At 42.3% G+C, this 16,355-nt stretch overlaps 1 long non-coding RNA gene across 1 annotated transcript in view; it reads left to right on the top strand.

The window, feature by feature from the left end:
- The first annotated feature begins 13,135 nt into the window (after window positions 1-13,135).
- LOC311010618 overlaps window positions 13,136-16,355 on the top strand; it is an 87,918-nt gene continuing 84,698 nt past the window's right edge. Inside the window, exon 1 of the long non-coding RNA XR_014596810.1 lies at window positions 13,136-13,147. This is a non-coding gene — a long non-coding RNA (uncharacterized lncRNA). The remainder of the gene's footprint in view (window positions 13,148-16,355) is intronic.

Genomic DNA, 16,355 nt, shown 5'->3' with positions numbered 1-16,355 from the left:
TTGTCCTCCATAAAGTCAGGACATGCAGAATAGTGTTTGTGTGTGCGTAACTAATGTACCTGGAAAAAGGCATCCCACTTGGTCATGGTCATGGCGTCAGGGTAACGAGCTGCACAGTCAGCATATGTGCCACATATGAACCACTTTGCCCTAGCCCTCTATGGCAACAAAAATCTGGCCTTAGGGCAAAGTGGTCCAGAGGTATGTTGGCATTTTGGGCCCTAGTCTTGTTTTCTCCTGTCTCACTTTCAGTCTGAGATGTAGAGCTGCAAGTACCTGAAGTTCTGCTCCCATGAAGCCCTGCTGTGACGTAGACCTCAGCCTACGGAGAAGCTTAACTTCCTCAGACATTCTTCCCGATCACACGTTTGCAGATAGAAATCAAACACACAAGCACACACACACACACACACACTCCAGTGCATTAAGCGGCAGTTTACTGCGTGAGGCGCAAAGATCTTTCGACCTCTCACACAGCCGAGCGACACTCGACATGCCGTTCAGTCATTTCTCTACCTCACCGCTCAGCAGACGGCAAGAAGTAGGGTTGCCAACTGTCCGTTGAAAAACGGAATCGTCCCGTATTCAGAAACAAAAGTACACGTCCCGTATTGAGCTGAAAAGGGACGCACTTTGTCCCGTATTACCGTGAGAATCAAAAATAGTGTGTAAAATGTCAATGGAATGAATTAATACATGGCGCTTTCTAAGAAAATTTACGGTAAACCTATTCTCAGCCTCTCCTGCTCTGTGACCAATGAGCTGACAGCACCGTCACAAAATAGTATGACAATCTAGGTCAATCTAGAATCCCGCTCATCTCATTGGTCGAGGTACTGTTGCTTGCGGAGAAGATACCGGAAGACAACAAAGCAGCATGGACGACAGTGCTTTACAGGTTTCGGGCGGTACACCTTCTAGCAGCAATGCCTCCGAGAAAAAAAAAGAAGAAAAGAATGGAAATATACCGAGAGGAATGGGAAGAAGGAAACACATGGGTGGAAAAAGTGCGCGATAACATCTATAAAGCGCACTGCACTGTGTGCCGGCGGACTTTTTCCATAGCCCATGGTGGACTAACTGACCTAAAGCAACATGCTTCCAGTGGTGGGCACACAAGAAACATAAGGGACACCAAAACTAGGGGAACCCTAGACCAATTTATTGTCCACCAGGCAACGCCAGAGGCAGATATGGTATGTAAAGTATGATTTTTAACCCTCTGGTTAAGGTTAATATGGGAAGTACAATGAATGTCTGAATTGTATGGATAAATATATATATTATAATATTATTTTCTGTGTAATAAACATACAATTGCTAGATGAGTACATTAAATAGATAAATAATACATAAAACTAATACATAGATGAATAATAAAGAATACACAGTATACTGTATAACCTTACACATTTCTACAAGTTCAGATAGAGAGATAGTTAGATATAACATGCATCATTTGTACTGTACAGGCAGTGGATATACTACACACAAACTTCGCATTAATTGCGCACTATGTTCTGCTTTGTATTGTTGTAATATTAATTTATACAGTTTTAAGTTAAGCAGGACAGATATTTATTTTATTCTGTTAATTTTGTTATTTTGTATTAAAAATAAATTGCTGATAAGTCAAATATGCATCTAATTCAATTCAGGTTTGAGTCAAATAGTTAAAAAATCGCTTCACACATACAAAAAAGGGCTAAAAAGATTCACTACGCCAGGAAGGGTGAAGGCAATCGGGCCGGCCGGCCCTGCCAATGAGGTGTCCCTTATTTAATTTTCAGGGAGTTGGCAACCCTAGCAAGAAGCCAAAGCAAGAATGAAAATGGCCGATACTGTTTATGTGAAACACTTGTCATTTTAAGCCTAACCCCCCCTGGATTTGAATTCACCTGAGTATGATTTGAAAGATGACTTCTGCTAAAGCTGTTTCACTTGCTGCTCAAGCTCAACAGTGGGTTTGACTAATGCTTGTTTAAACCCCCTCGTCAGTTGCTAGGACACTGTGGGGATCAATTTGACATACATTTCTTGACATGTAATGTTATTATTTATTTATTGATGTAATGATCCAAAGTTACTGTTGAGAAGATCATTGTTACTGTAAACCAGTGGTCCCCAAACTCTTTGTCATGTCCAATGGCAAAAAATAAATAATTAAATACCGGGCCGGTAATTTATGGAGCGAAGCCTGTGAGCTAGTTCAGGCAGACAACTCGAGCTGCTCCCTCATATTCGTGACATACCTCATACTCCAATAATATTCTTCCCTCACATCCTCCCTATTTGTCGGTCTATTTAAGCTACGACACTTCCCATCTCCCCCTTTCGGCTGTCAGTGCCACCGCTGCCACGTCAGTATTGCTGTCTGCTTGCTGCTAACCCTCCACCTCCCCAGCATCCACCTGTAGGCTCCGGGGGGGTTAAGATATTTAGTCATCATCCCTTCCAATCATCTCTATGTAACCACATATGGGGAGTGATGATGCCGAAGCCTAGACGCCAAACTCAAACTATGTTTTGTTGCTACAATAAACATTCTAAACGTGAGTTGTCTGACTGAAATTCTGTTTTTATCAACTGGTTACAATGCTGGGGAAAATCTAGAATCATTTCATTACGTCCTGGTGTTCAGGACAAAAATATGAATTCAATTTACTCAAGAATATTCATATTTCGGATATGATTGACAGGTTTATGGACCTCACCAGCTACACTACAAATTTTTTGTCTCTCTCCCTGTCAAGTCTATTTATCTAACTTTACATATTGTCAGCTGGATCGCCACAGCAACCTCGATAGCAGCAGAGCCCTCTTTGTTTTTCCCTTAATGAATTAATCTGATTCTAAGACCTTTCAAGCAGCAGGCGGTTTGACTCGTAGCAGGAAATGCACGTTGATGAAATAATAGCTCAGCTTCATTAAAACGACTGATTTTTTCACTAAGCCCCGCCCATCTCAGCTATTGTTGCTATCGTTTTGTCATGCTTTTTATTCTGCAGAGAAAACAATTCATAACTGGATAGTAACGCTGTGATTGGACGGTCAGTTTTTGGGGGAGTGGTTTAGTGAACAGTCGTTTTAAAGCTGTTATTATTTACACCTGTGTTGGGCATTTCAAAGCAATCTGCTGTGAAAAAGGTTTATTCACCCTTTTTTGCGGTTTCACTCTACATTTTACCCACGTACCGTAAACCCCCCCTACAATACCTCTGAGCCCCTCCGCAGGGCTCCACCCAACAGTTTGGGAACCACTGCTGTAAATTATCCAGGTCAATGGTGTGTAGTATCAACGTTTGATTGAACAGGCGGTGAAGTGAATCATAAACGAGTCACTGTAGAATTAACTGGCGAGTCCTGCCTGGAAGTTGACACAGGTATAACAATTATTTCTGGGTTTTTTTATGCAGTTACAATGCAACCAGATTATATTCTGGACCCCCACAGTACACATAGTGTGCGCGCCTTCGCAGGATATCACAATCTGCATTGGTGTTGTCGGTTTTTTTTTTTATCGTGAGTTTGTATTCAATATTACTTTTCCACAGACAATCATGCGCTAGCATAGACACAGTAACTGGTGTTAGTAATATGCAGAGGGTTTTATCATGCTTGTCCATGGAGGGTATAAAAACCCTTTGTGTCTTCCTTTTTAAAAATGTATTGGATGTCATTCTTATTTGATGCCATCGCCTACAGTACTTCAACATGTGTGTTGTATTTTGTTAAGAGTAAATGTGATGTTTTGTGTTGAAATAAAGACTTTTTCCATTAGTCTTGATATATTCACAGAAATACTATTTTGGGCATTTCTCTTCCCCTTCAACAGCCTCCAACGCTGTGGATCCAAATAGAAAAATAGACATTGAATGTGTCACGGTTCAGCTGTGGCAGTCTGGCTGTTGTGTTGTGTTTTTTCCCTGTCTGTTTTTCCCTCCTCCTTCCTCTACTTCACCTGCTCCTTCCCTGTGTGTCCGGTGGGCATGGCGGCGGCAGCAGCAGAGTGGCGTACCTGCTCCTCATCATCTCATCGTTCCTACTGCCTTTTTTTTTGCTGACACTTGTTTTGGTTCACCCTCCAGAAAACCTCCAGCGCTCCTCCGCTCAGTTTCCTGCCTGCCAGCCTACCTGTTCGTCTTCCGACCTGCCTGCCTACCAGCCAACCTGCCAGTCTGTCCTCCTCGCCTGCACAAACCTTCTGAACACATCTGCTCAATAAAGCTTTTTTCCTGAAGTCCAGTCTCTAGTCTCTGTATCTGGGTCCACTGAAAACAACACCTAACAGAAAAAGGCTCAGGACTCACCTGTTCAGACTTCACCTCAACTCTTTTTTGAGGTGAAAAAGTTTTTTTTTGTGTTTGTTAAAACAGTATTTCAAGATTGTGCATTTTTGTAAGACTCTGCGTTTAAGTATTCTTAATAAATGGCTTACAATAACACGTAATAGTCATAATTTCAAAATTCAAAAGTCAACTTGTAATTTTTTTTTACAAAAACACGGTGGGCCGCCAGTGGGCTGGAGATCTGAATCTGACTGCGCCTGGTCTACGAAACTAGGGCCCATTTATTCATGTCCCTGCTTTGAACATTGTCTGTTGGAGTGAAGAGCTAAGGCATTTGCATTCTCTCTCTGGGAGGTGATCAGTGATGAGCATGGTATTGACCCAACTGGTACTTACCACGGTGACAGCGACCTGCAGCTGGACCGGATCAACGTCTACTACAACGAAGCCTCAGGTGAGTTGGCGCTGGTGTGGTGATTTAAAGTCCCCCTCCACTCAAAAATGTGTTTTTCTTATTTTTCTGTCCTCTAAAATGACACTGACTATATTTTTATATTATATATATATTTTTTATATTATGATTTTGTCACTAGAGAGGTGTTTTCACATTCCTCTCCTGAAGGAGGAGATTTCTGTGCACCTCTGTGAAATTTGAAATTCAAACGAATCCTGGCAAGCGAGATTATGTACTTCACAAATACACCCAACCAATCACTGTCGCAAACGCCGGCACCCCGAACGGATGCGCCGTGGGCGTTCCGCGTTTCGCACCTTCTAGTCGGGCCTCCCGATCGGACGCATCCATCCTCGTGTCGGTTCATAGCAGGGGTGGATCGGCCATAGGGAGTACCGGGAGTTTTCCCGATGGGCCGGTCAATAATGGGCCGGCAGTGACTGCCTTTTTTTTTTTTCTTTCGCTGCAGCCCAGGGAGAGAGACATGCACCAGCCCACGGAGCTCAGCTGCAGCCCACAGACACATTTGAGGCCCAGTGGCTTGTCTGGGGAGCATACGTCAGTCCGACGGCCCAAAAGTGCGACCGCCCATCTCTCCGACTACCCATTAATCCGACTTTTCTAGCCCCATTGGCCCGACTGCCCATTGCTCCGACAGAAAATAATCTCTGTATTCCGACCAGGGCTAAATCCGACCATCCAGAATTCCGACTTTGGACCGAACCGGCTCTGGGTCAGTTTGGAAAGGCTCGAGGCGAAGGAGATTCACAGTCATGATTTAAATGTTTGCCTCTTTTTGACCATCACTGGCCGCGTTTCCCAGATTCGATCGTTCTTAAGGACTTAAGAAGGCTCTTAAGAAGGGTTCGGCTAAGAAGGAGCGCTAAGATACGGGTGTTTCCCAGATGCGTTCTTAACTGCCTTCTTAGGAGAACCTAAAGATCAAGCAAAAGAAGCTTCTTAAGAAGCTCTTAGTGGGAGCTGTCCACCGCGGTGGTGCTGAAACTGAATCAATGGATGCCAGGCAAATCGATCACCCACCTCTTTATCAGCGCATAAGTCACATACAGCGCCCCGTGGTCCCCCCACACAGGTGCAATTAGGCTACGCATGTATTGTGTGTGTGTGTGTGTGTGTGTGTGTTTGTACCAACAGCTGTATCCAAGTAGTAATCAAGCCCATTAGCGCATATATACCCCCGTGGATATAGGCACACACATGTGAGAATGGAATGAGGGTGCCATCCACCACACCGATCACCCGGGGGATCCCAGCCACTGCGTGGAACCCTTGGTGGACCTGGCGGACATCGTCCCGTGTGGTGGACATCTTTATGTGGGTCCGGGCATGGCGCAGGAGAATCGGTGTCACAGCTGCCACACTCCGTGACACCGATGCCTTGCTGAGGCCGGTGCTGTCCCCCACCACCTCCAGGAAGCTCCCCACTGCGTAAAAACGCAGCGCAGCCAGGAGCTGCACCTCCGGGCTGAGGGCAAAATTGCAGCGGGTTGCTCTCTGGATGTGTGGAGAAAACAGAGTGATCAGCCGTTGGATCTCCGCACGGGGCAGCCAGTACATTGCCTGGACAGCCCGGTCTGACAGCACGTCCAGTGGGGAGAAGTGCTGATGCACGTATGCATTTATGGAAACTGTCTGGCTTCGCGCACTGTAAGGTAACCAAAACCGAACTATTCTTATTCCATGATAACACACTAAAGAAAATGCACGTTTTAAGCGTCACAGTTTGGCAAGTTGGAAAGTGATAGTGTATGTATATATATAAAGAAAAATGAGAAGATACACTGAAGTACAGTTTACAGTCAACATCCAGCAGTGCTTATTTTAGAAACAATACATTTTATGAATTATAGTTACACCTGTACCGAAAGTAGGTCACATTTTTGGGGAAATTCATTTTGTTACTGCAGAGTTTAGATCATGTGCTATCTGACTAAATGAGTAAAGCGTATTCCAGCGTACTTTTTTGGAAATCTCTGTACCTGAATTGGGAGTCTTCTTCATGCTTTGGGTTCGCTGCTGTTCCACTTCTCTCGGTCGTCAGTCAGCTCGGCGCTTCGGTCCTCGGAGGAAACTCTGGACGTGTCCGTCTCGCGCGGTTCCGCCGTCAGATGGACCGGAGTGGACTTTGTCTCCTTGCACGTCGCTGCACAGTGCGTGAAGACCCCGTGTGACTGCGGGCAGAGCAGATGCACAAAAGCCGTGTGATCAGCTGAGCTCGATGATGTGCACTTCGGCGGAGAGTCTCGGGACCGCACGACCAGGGTGAAATATATATGAGCGCACGGGGGGTGGTGGAGTTCCACTGAAAAATAAAATGAATGTGAAGGACTCAGAGCAATATAACAGCCCTTCTCTCTCAAGATCAATTCTTCTTATACTTTGCGTTACATAAACCCGGCCTTCATTATAATATTACATTATATTATAACATTATATAATAAGACCTTCTGGATAACACTGGGTTGTTCAATGTGTATTGTGAGCTTGTAATCAAAAGTGAGCTGGCGACTGTGATTGATTGATTGCCTGATTGGCACCGAATAACGATGGAAACAGCACCAAATGCATGGCACAGCATCTGTCCTTGGTCCCCACTGTGGTACTGGAACTGTGTACTGGTACACAGACTCCCATTCTGCTCAGATACTGACAAACTAAAGTGACAGAGACGTGCTGACGCTCTCTGTGGTCGGCAGGTGCACTGACCCAAGCACAGCGCACCTTACTTTGCTGCCAATTAAACATGTGCACACCTGGGACTGAATACATCAGACAATCTCAGATATAGCACATATTCACTGACACGTTGTAGGGCTGCAGTAAAACGCCTGTCCAATCTCGCCCTCTTCTGGCTAAAAGGGCAATTACACCAAAGGCTTTCACTCTGAAGCGAGAAAGGGGGATGTTGTGCTCCAGCAATATTAGACTCGCATTCATCTGTTATAGCAGGAAAAGCTCCAGTGGAACAAAGCAACATTAATGATGGTTCCTTTCAGGGCTTCCGTTAACTGACAAACGTTCACTCCTCAGATTCACATCCACGTCTCAAAAGCAGACTCAGTAACTTAAATTAGGTTAAATAACAATATTTACTTGGTCAAATAAAAGTCTGTAAGACGAGAGCACACTGCATTAGTGAGAGTCAACGGTTTTAAAATATTAACGAAATGATTCAATTCTAAAAAGGCTATGTTTTAGCTGATCCCCAGTTTGACTTGCTGCCAGGTGCTAGGCGTAGGAAGCACCTAATTGGTGTTGGAACTGCTGGGATACAAGCTACGACTGACCATGAAAAGCCAAGAAAGGCGGAACAAAAAAAAGCCAAGTGAAGTATTTGTCATGGATGATGATGATGATGATGATGATGAAAATTATGCTAATTCATTTACTGATGTGTATTTCCGAGGCAATGTGAACCGTGGAGCCTGGAGAGGGAGAGGAAGAGGAGAAGGATGGGGAGGACGGAGATTTGGAGATGAGAGCTGCTACAGTTGTGGTAAATTTGGACATTGGGCTCGAGAACGTAGAGCTCCAAAGGGCAGAGGTCAAAGAGGCTGGCGGGGGAGAGGAGGAGCAGGGAGACCCAGACGAGTTGATGATTCATCGGCGTGACTTCAATAAATCAGGTCATGCATGGACACACACACACACCAAGACACAGAAGATGAGGAGGAAGAAGAAGTATGTTCACTAGAAAGTGCTGAAATATTTTTAAGCATGAATCAAAAATGGATAGTCACCAGATTATTGGTTAACAATTATAAAACTTTAAAACGTTTTCTATGCGATACGGGAGCATGCAGAACAATTAGAATAATCAGAAAAGATGAAGGCAGTAGTAGACTGCCACTCAACACAGTAAAGGCATGAAGATAGAAAATATACATACACAAGAATACCTCAAGGTTACTGTGAAAGTCCAACTATCTTTTCTATGGCCATGTCCCCAAACTTAGCAAAATTTGAACCCTCGTGAAAAAGCCAGATACTATTACATGACATCTTATGGATGACATCTTAATAGAGTCTAAAACTGAAATAGATTGCAAAACTGATACTTTAGCTCTATTAAAATTCTTAACTGAACAAGGACATAAGGTCAGCAAAAATAAATTACAATTGTGGCAAACGGTTGTCAAATATTTAGGTTTTAATATTTCACAGTCAGGTAAACATCTAGACGAGAAAAGGAAAACAGCTATTTTACAAGCACCAAAACCTACAACCAAAAGACAAATGATGTCTTTCTTAGGTATGACTAATTTTTGCAGACAATGGATTGCTAATTATGCTGAAATAGCACAACCGCTCCAAAATGCTATATATGACCAGCCTATGGAGCTCAAGACAAAATAACATGGACTCAAGAAACTAATGATGCTTTTGTTAGACTCAAACTGTCACAACCGAACAAGGACTTGAACCCAAATGCACGACTCAGGAGGCAAAGTTGAAAATAAACAAATCTTTTATTATTTAAAGTACAACAGAAAATCACTCACAAGGAGGAAAAAGTCACGATTAAAGTACAACAGAAAATCTACTAACAAAACCCAAAGCTTGACAAAGTAGCAAATTAAAGTACAAAACCTGACAAGACGGGCTTGGAACGAAGGCTGAAAATTCTTGGTGAGACAATGACATGGAGCTTAGTTCACTGACAAACAGACAAGACGAACTGGCAACAGACAAAGGGAGACGCAGACCATATATACACACAGGGTAATGGGGAACAGGTGGAAACAATCGGGGCAGGGAAGACAATCAGACTGGTGGGAAAAACACAAGGGGAAGGGCAAGTTACCTGAAACGAGAGGAGAGTAGAATTTCAAAATAAAGCAGGAAACCATAAGATAACATTGACACAAGACATTTAAACACCGCCAGCTTTCTTGGCCATGACACAAGTTCTAGTGAGCTCTGCAGTATTAGCTTTCCCTGGTTACTCAAAGCTGTTTGTTCAGACTTGCGATGCAAGAACTGGTCTTGTGACTAGTGTTCTAACACAACCATTTGGAGGAAAACAGAGACCTATTGCATATTATTCATCAAAACTCGATAACATCACAAAAGCTATGCCACCTTGTTTGCAGGCAGTACAGGCAGCTGCACTCAGTGTGCAGAGTTCTGCTTCTATAGTGTTATTTCACCCACTGACACTTATGGTGTCACATGCAGTCTCAGCACTTCTAATGCAGAACAAAATCACTTTTATGTCACCAGCGCGACATCTTAGTTGTATGACTATCCTACTGTCACAGCCACATCTCACTATAGAGAGATGCACTACATTAAACCCATCAACCCTGCTGCCAAACGAAACAGATGGAATAGCACATGATTGTGTAGGAGAAACTAGTGCTAGAGTTTTACCAAGACCAGATCTCACCGATGTACCACTTGATGCTGCTGATATTGTGATATTTGTGGATGGCTCATGTAAAAAGAATCCTGACGGAACAAATGTCAGTGGATATGCTGTAGTAACATCTGACAAAGTTTTGAAGTCAGGCTCCTTACCGTCGCATTTCTCTGCACAGGCAGCAGAACTTGTTGCACTTACAGAGGCGTGCAAAATAGGAAAAAATAAAGATACAACTGTATACACAGATAGCCAGTATGCATTCTCAACACTTCACGTGTTTGCACAACAGTGGAAAAATAGAGGCATGGTAACATCTACAGGGAAACCTATTACACATAAAGATGTCATTTTGCAGCTACTGGATGCCGTTCAACTGCCAAGAAAAGTTGCAATATGCAAGTGTGCCGCACATACTACGGGTAAAGACTTTATTTCAATGGGGAATAAAAAAGCGGACGAGGAAGCAAAACGAGCGGCTACTACTCAGAAAAATGTAGATGACATTTATACCACCGAGACTACGCTTACACATATAGATCATGACATTTTGAGAGACATGCAAGATAGCTCAACTGAGACTGAAAAAAAACGTGGCGAAATAAAGGAGCCACACAGACAGAAATGGGAATTTGGGAGAGCCTTGACGGAAAGCCTATACTACCAAAAAATGTATTTAGATGTGCTGCAATATTGAGTCATGGGATTACCCATGTCTCAACAGGAGGGATGGTATTCACAATAGAGAACATTTGTATGCCTCATGATTGATATGCTCTAAGCACAATGCTCAAGGTAGACTACGTCCTAAACCAGGTAAATTCCCAGAAGCAACTTACCCATTTCAATGTATCTGTACGGATTTTATTGAATTAAACAGAGTTGAAGGAAAGAAATACTGTTTAGTAATAGTGGATATGTTCTCCAAATGGGTAGAAATTACACCAACAGTGAACAATGAGGCAATAACTGTGGCCAAAATTCTAGCTACAGTCATAGCTCCAAGGTATGGTTTTCCAGAGAAGATTTATTGTGATAATGGTCCTCATTTTAGGAATCAAGTAATACAAAAGCAATCTGAAATATTTTCAATCCAACTCAGGTTCCATTGTAGCTATCATCCACAGTCAGCAGGACTGGTGGAAAGAAACAACGGAACTATTAAAGCAAAACTAAGAAAGGCTATGGAAGAAACAGGGAAAAGTTGGGTAACATGTCTACCAGCTGTAGCATTAAGCTCACACATTCAACCCAACAGTACAGGATTATCACCATTTGAAATATTATATGGAAGGCCATTTAGGGTACCGCTAATAGATACAAAGGGAGATGATACAAGATTGACTGAAACAATCGTTGACTACATATAAAAAATGATGAAGAACAAGAGTGTTATCTCTACAGTATCTCCTCCTACAGATCCAGCACCAACAGGAGGGCCAATAAACCCAGGAGATTGGGTGTTTATCAAAGTCCTGAGGCGGGGGATTGGTCAGCTTCCCGCTGGGAAGGGCCCTATCAAGTACTATTGTCTACACCCACAGCAGTCCGCATAGCTGAAAGACAGACGTGGATCCATCTCACACACTGCAAAAGAGCACAAATACCACTGTCAGATAAGTAGAAGCATTCACCATGCCGGAATTAAAACTATGTTTAATAACTGTTTTATGTATGACCACAATTGCATTCCTTATCTCAAATATAGCGACACAAGGCCAGGTACATGATAAAACGAGGGAAAGAGCTATAGGAATACAATCCAGGTGGGACACTAGTAGAGGTGCAGTGATAATAGAATGTACTTAAGGGATGAATTGCATTGCTCAGATTGATGCATGTCAGGTTTGCCCCTGTTCAGGACAACACTTTTACAGGCTGGAGACAGAAAAATATATCTGTGTCACCACGGCGGCATGCACCACATATGTGTGTGGGGTAGAACTGTTCACGGGTATGGGTGTGCATGCGAGAAGTGGAGTTGGGTAATTGCTAATACAGGAACATGGGATTGGGGATACAACCCAAATTCTGACTTAAAAAAAAACGACTGAAAATGATCAAGATACTTGCAACACAAGATATTTGCGGAACAATTGTAATCCTGGAAACGTATGCTCTAGAAACAAGATTCACAGACTTAAATGTATGGCTACAATGAATTGTTCACACAGCTCGAAACAGCAAGTTATCTTCTTCCAGTTGTCTAGCATGTGCAGCAGCCAGGCCGGGGTTAGGCACAGTGCCTTTTCCCCTTAATCCAGATAATGATCCAAAAGGTTTTCGTTGCATGCTAGATTTATACAAATCATAGAATGCTACAAACTTCCCCACTTTGAAACTTCTGTTCCCACCAGTGTCACCACAGATTAAACCACCTTGGTTTACGCCGTACACCGGAAATTATACCTGCTTGAAACGAAACAAAGGTACTGTGTCAGTAGGGATATTGACAACCTGCAAAACCATCATTGATGTAATTAAGGGCGAGAGCAATGTCACTGATGGCATAGTGAGTGATCAAACCATGGCCAGAGCTGATGTATGGTGGTTCTGTGGAGGTAAGATACTCAGAGCAAAATTATGATTGGAAGGGAACTTGTACTATGGTACAATTATTAATGCAGACATATATTTTACCATATGACACGACATTAGAAAAAGTGACGACACATAATTCACGTATTAAGAGAAATGCACCAGCAGGATCATTTGATAACAGAGTCTATATAGATGCAATTGGTGTTCCTCGAGGTGTTCCTGATGAGTTTAAAGCCATAAATCAGGTTGCTGCAGGATGTGAATCACTCCTGGCTTGGTAGGTAACCGTTAATAAAATGTGGATTGGATAAATTACGTCTATTATAACCAACAAAGATTTTTGAATTACACTAAGGAAGCAATTGGGGGCATACATCAACAGTTAGATAAGACTGGTTTAATGGCATGGCAGAATAGGATGGCGTTAGACATGTTGTTGGCTGAAAAAGTATAAAGAGTATGTAAAATGTTTGGAGATATGTGTTGTACGTTTATTCCTAACAATACAGCACCTGATGACAGCATCATTAAGGCGGTGAATGGATTAACCTCTCTATCTGTATGGAGCTAGAACAGTCTCATAATTCACAAATGCACACAGAAATTCACAAATGCACACAGAAATTCACAAATGCACAAAAAAGATTTACAAATGTATTTGGGGATTTGTATATACATGTGACTCAAAACACAAATACATTTTCAATGCACACACATATGTTTCATTTCATATGTAAGTAAAACATATTCACATATAAAAAGCAATATTCATAAACATATTTCCAATGCACACACAAATCTAAAAAAAAATCACAAATACATGAATGTTAAAGTATTTGCAATCTTCATCAAATATGCATTTGGGGCTTGTTACATTCATATATGAACTGTTGGACCTGTATTTACAAAGTGCTTTTAATTTGTAAACCTCCCTGCATTTGTGTGTGAAACTTTTGAGACTCCCCTGACGTGACTCTGATCCACAAATGCGTTTTTTCTAAGAGGAGGTTGTCTGTAGCCAATCAGATGTCTCCCTCCTTTACAGCCAATCACGTGAGTGTCTCCCCCAAAAGTCTAAAACACAACTCCGCCCGCACCGGTTCATCTTCCCCAGAATGAGGGAATAAATTACTTCCATAAAATGCTTCTTTATAAAAGAAAAATAGATATTTATATAACTGTACACCTAATCTATACAGCATAAAGACAGGGAGCACAGGAAGAAGGGAAATTATCTCCAGAAATAAGGTCGATTCTGGCTCTAGCACCCATATCCCTCCAACGCAACGCACTCACGTGATTGGCTGTAAAGGAGGGAGACATCTGATTGGCTACAGACAACCTCCTCTTAGAAAAAACGCATTTGTGGATCGGAGTCACGTCAGGGGAGTCTCAAAAGTTTCACACACAAATGCAGGGAGGTTTACAAATTAAAAGCACTTTGTAAATACAGGTCCAACAGTTTATATATGAATGTAACAAGCCCCAAATGCGTATTTGATGAAGATTGCAAATACTTTAACATTCATGTATTTGTGATTTTTTTTTTGATTTGTGTGTGCATTGGAAATATGTTTATGAATCTTGTTTTTTATGTGAATATTTTTTACTTACATATGAAATGAAACATATGTGTGTGCATTGAAAATGTATTTGTGTTTTGAGTCACATGTATATACAAATCCCCAAATACATTTGTAAATCTTTTTTGTGCATTTGTGAATTTCTGTGTGCATTTGTGAATTTCTGTGTGCATTTGTGAATTATGAGACTGTTCTAGCTCCATATATCTGCAGTGTCTGAAAATTCTGGTTTTGATGATCCTCTGACAGGATGGCTCCAGGACATTTTTGGAAAATGGGCCGGTTCTATAAAAGCTGTGATGTTATCTGTAACCGTAATGATTGCCATTCTAATCGTTTGTGGATGTTGTTGTATCCCCTGTTTGAGAGGACTGTTACATAGACTCATAGACACTGCTGTGACCAAAACAACTATGCTGTATGAAAGGATCCCCATCACCGATGATCACCAAGGGGACTATGAGAATGCAGCACAAGAAAATGTTACTTCTGATCTGACAGATGATGATTTATATGGTAACCTCTTTGATGAAGATAAGGACACCACGGACTAACAGATAATTGCTGTTATATGTTTATTCTACTGATTATGATGAGGCTACAGAAAATCTAATTGAAGTTGTAGATTTCTGAATTGACCAACTAGAGCCACTTAGGAGAAAAATATTCACAGCATTTGTACATATTGCAGGTGACCCCATTTCTTTTGTTCTTTTTACGTGCAAGGGATAGTTTAACTAGGTAGGGATAGGTCCGTAGCCAGGGCCGATAGGTTGACTAGCTTGGCGAGGACATTTATGTTTTGTTTTTGGGGGCAACAATGTAATCAAAATGCTTTTGAATTTATGCTTATTTTTATATAATTTCTGTGCCTTGTCAAATGGAGTACCTGCGGGTGGTAGCCGGGGCAGTGGGACCGTGAGAGAGTTTCCCTTTCTAGAAGGATAATGGATAATAAAGAATGTTTTGAACTGCCCGGTAGGGTTTTCGCTCTCACACTTCACAAAATGTATGTTATGATTATGCTTAGAATCAGCATAAACAGGAGGGATATGTGATGGAAATGTTGTACCTCTTGATGAGAAATATCTGAACTGAAGACCAACATGAGAAGGTTTAGTGTAAATAGACTTTAGACTTTAGACCTTTATTTATCCCACAACGGGGAAATTTACTTGTTACAGCAGCAGGTGGAGCAGACATACAATAAATACACCAGCAGGTAGACAGACAGACATCCAATATACAGGGGACATAAAACAAGTAGACTTAAAATACTAAAAGTACAAGAAGGGATTTCACTAAGAGACAGAAAAATATAAATGTGTAGAAAAATAAAATAAAATAGGATAAAAGGTATTTACAAGGTAATTATTGCACACAGTAATTACACAGTAATTACACAGAATGGAGGAGGTAGAAGTGGTAGTAGTGCAAGATATGGTTATGTTAAGGTGCTTATGGTGCTACATTAAGAGATTGTGGTGTTGTACAGTCTGACTGCAGATGGAATGAACGACCTGCGGTAGTGTTCTGTTTTGCACCGTGGATGGAGCAGTCTGTTACTGAAGGAGCTGCTTAGGGCCCCCACAGTCTCATGTAGGGGGTGAGAGGGGTTGTCCATAATAGATGTCAACTTGGCTAACATCCTCCTCTCACCCACCTCCTCAATGGAGTCCAGAGGACAGTCCAAGACTGAGCCGGCCCTCTTGACCAGCTTATTGAGTCTCTTCCTGTCCCTCTCTGAGCTTCCACAGCCCCAGCAGACCACAGCGTAGAAGATCGCTGATGCTACCACAGAGTCATAGAAAGTTTTTAGCAGTGACCTGCACACACCAAAGGACCTCAGTCTCCTCAACAGATGGAGACGACTTTGGCCCTTCTTGAACAGGACATCTGTGTTGTGTGCCCAGTCCATTTTATTGTTTATGTGAACACCCAGGTATTTGTACTCCTCCACGATCTCAATGTCCAAACCCTGGATGTTCACCGGTGCAGATTGAGGAGGCTTCCTCCTGAAGTCGATCACCACCTCCCTTGTCTTACTGGCATTGATGCGCAGGTGGTTCAGTTCACACCAGGCGACAAAGTTGGTGATGACCTTC

This window comes from Eutrigla gurnardus (assembly GCF_963514095.1).
Source record: "Eutrigla gurnardus genome assembly, chromosome: 3".
NCBI lineage: Eukaryota > Metazoa > Chordata > Actinopteri > Perciformes > Triglidae > Eutrigla > Eutrigla gurnardus.
The sequence above is the reverse complement of the archived record's forward strand: the minus strand, read 5'-3'. Positions and strand labels throughout refer to the sequence as shown.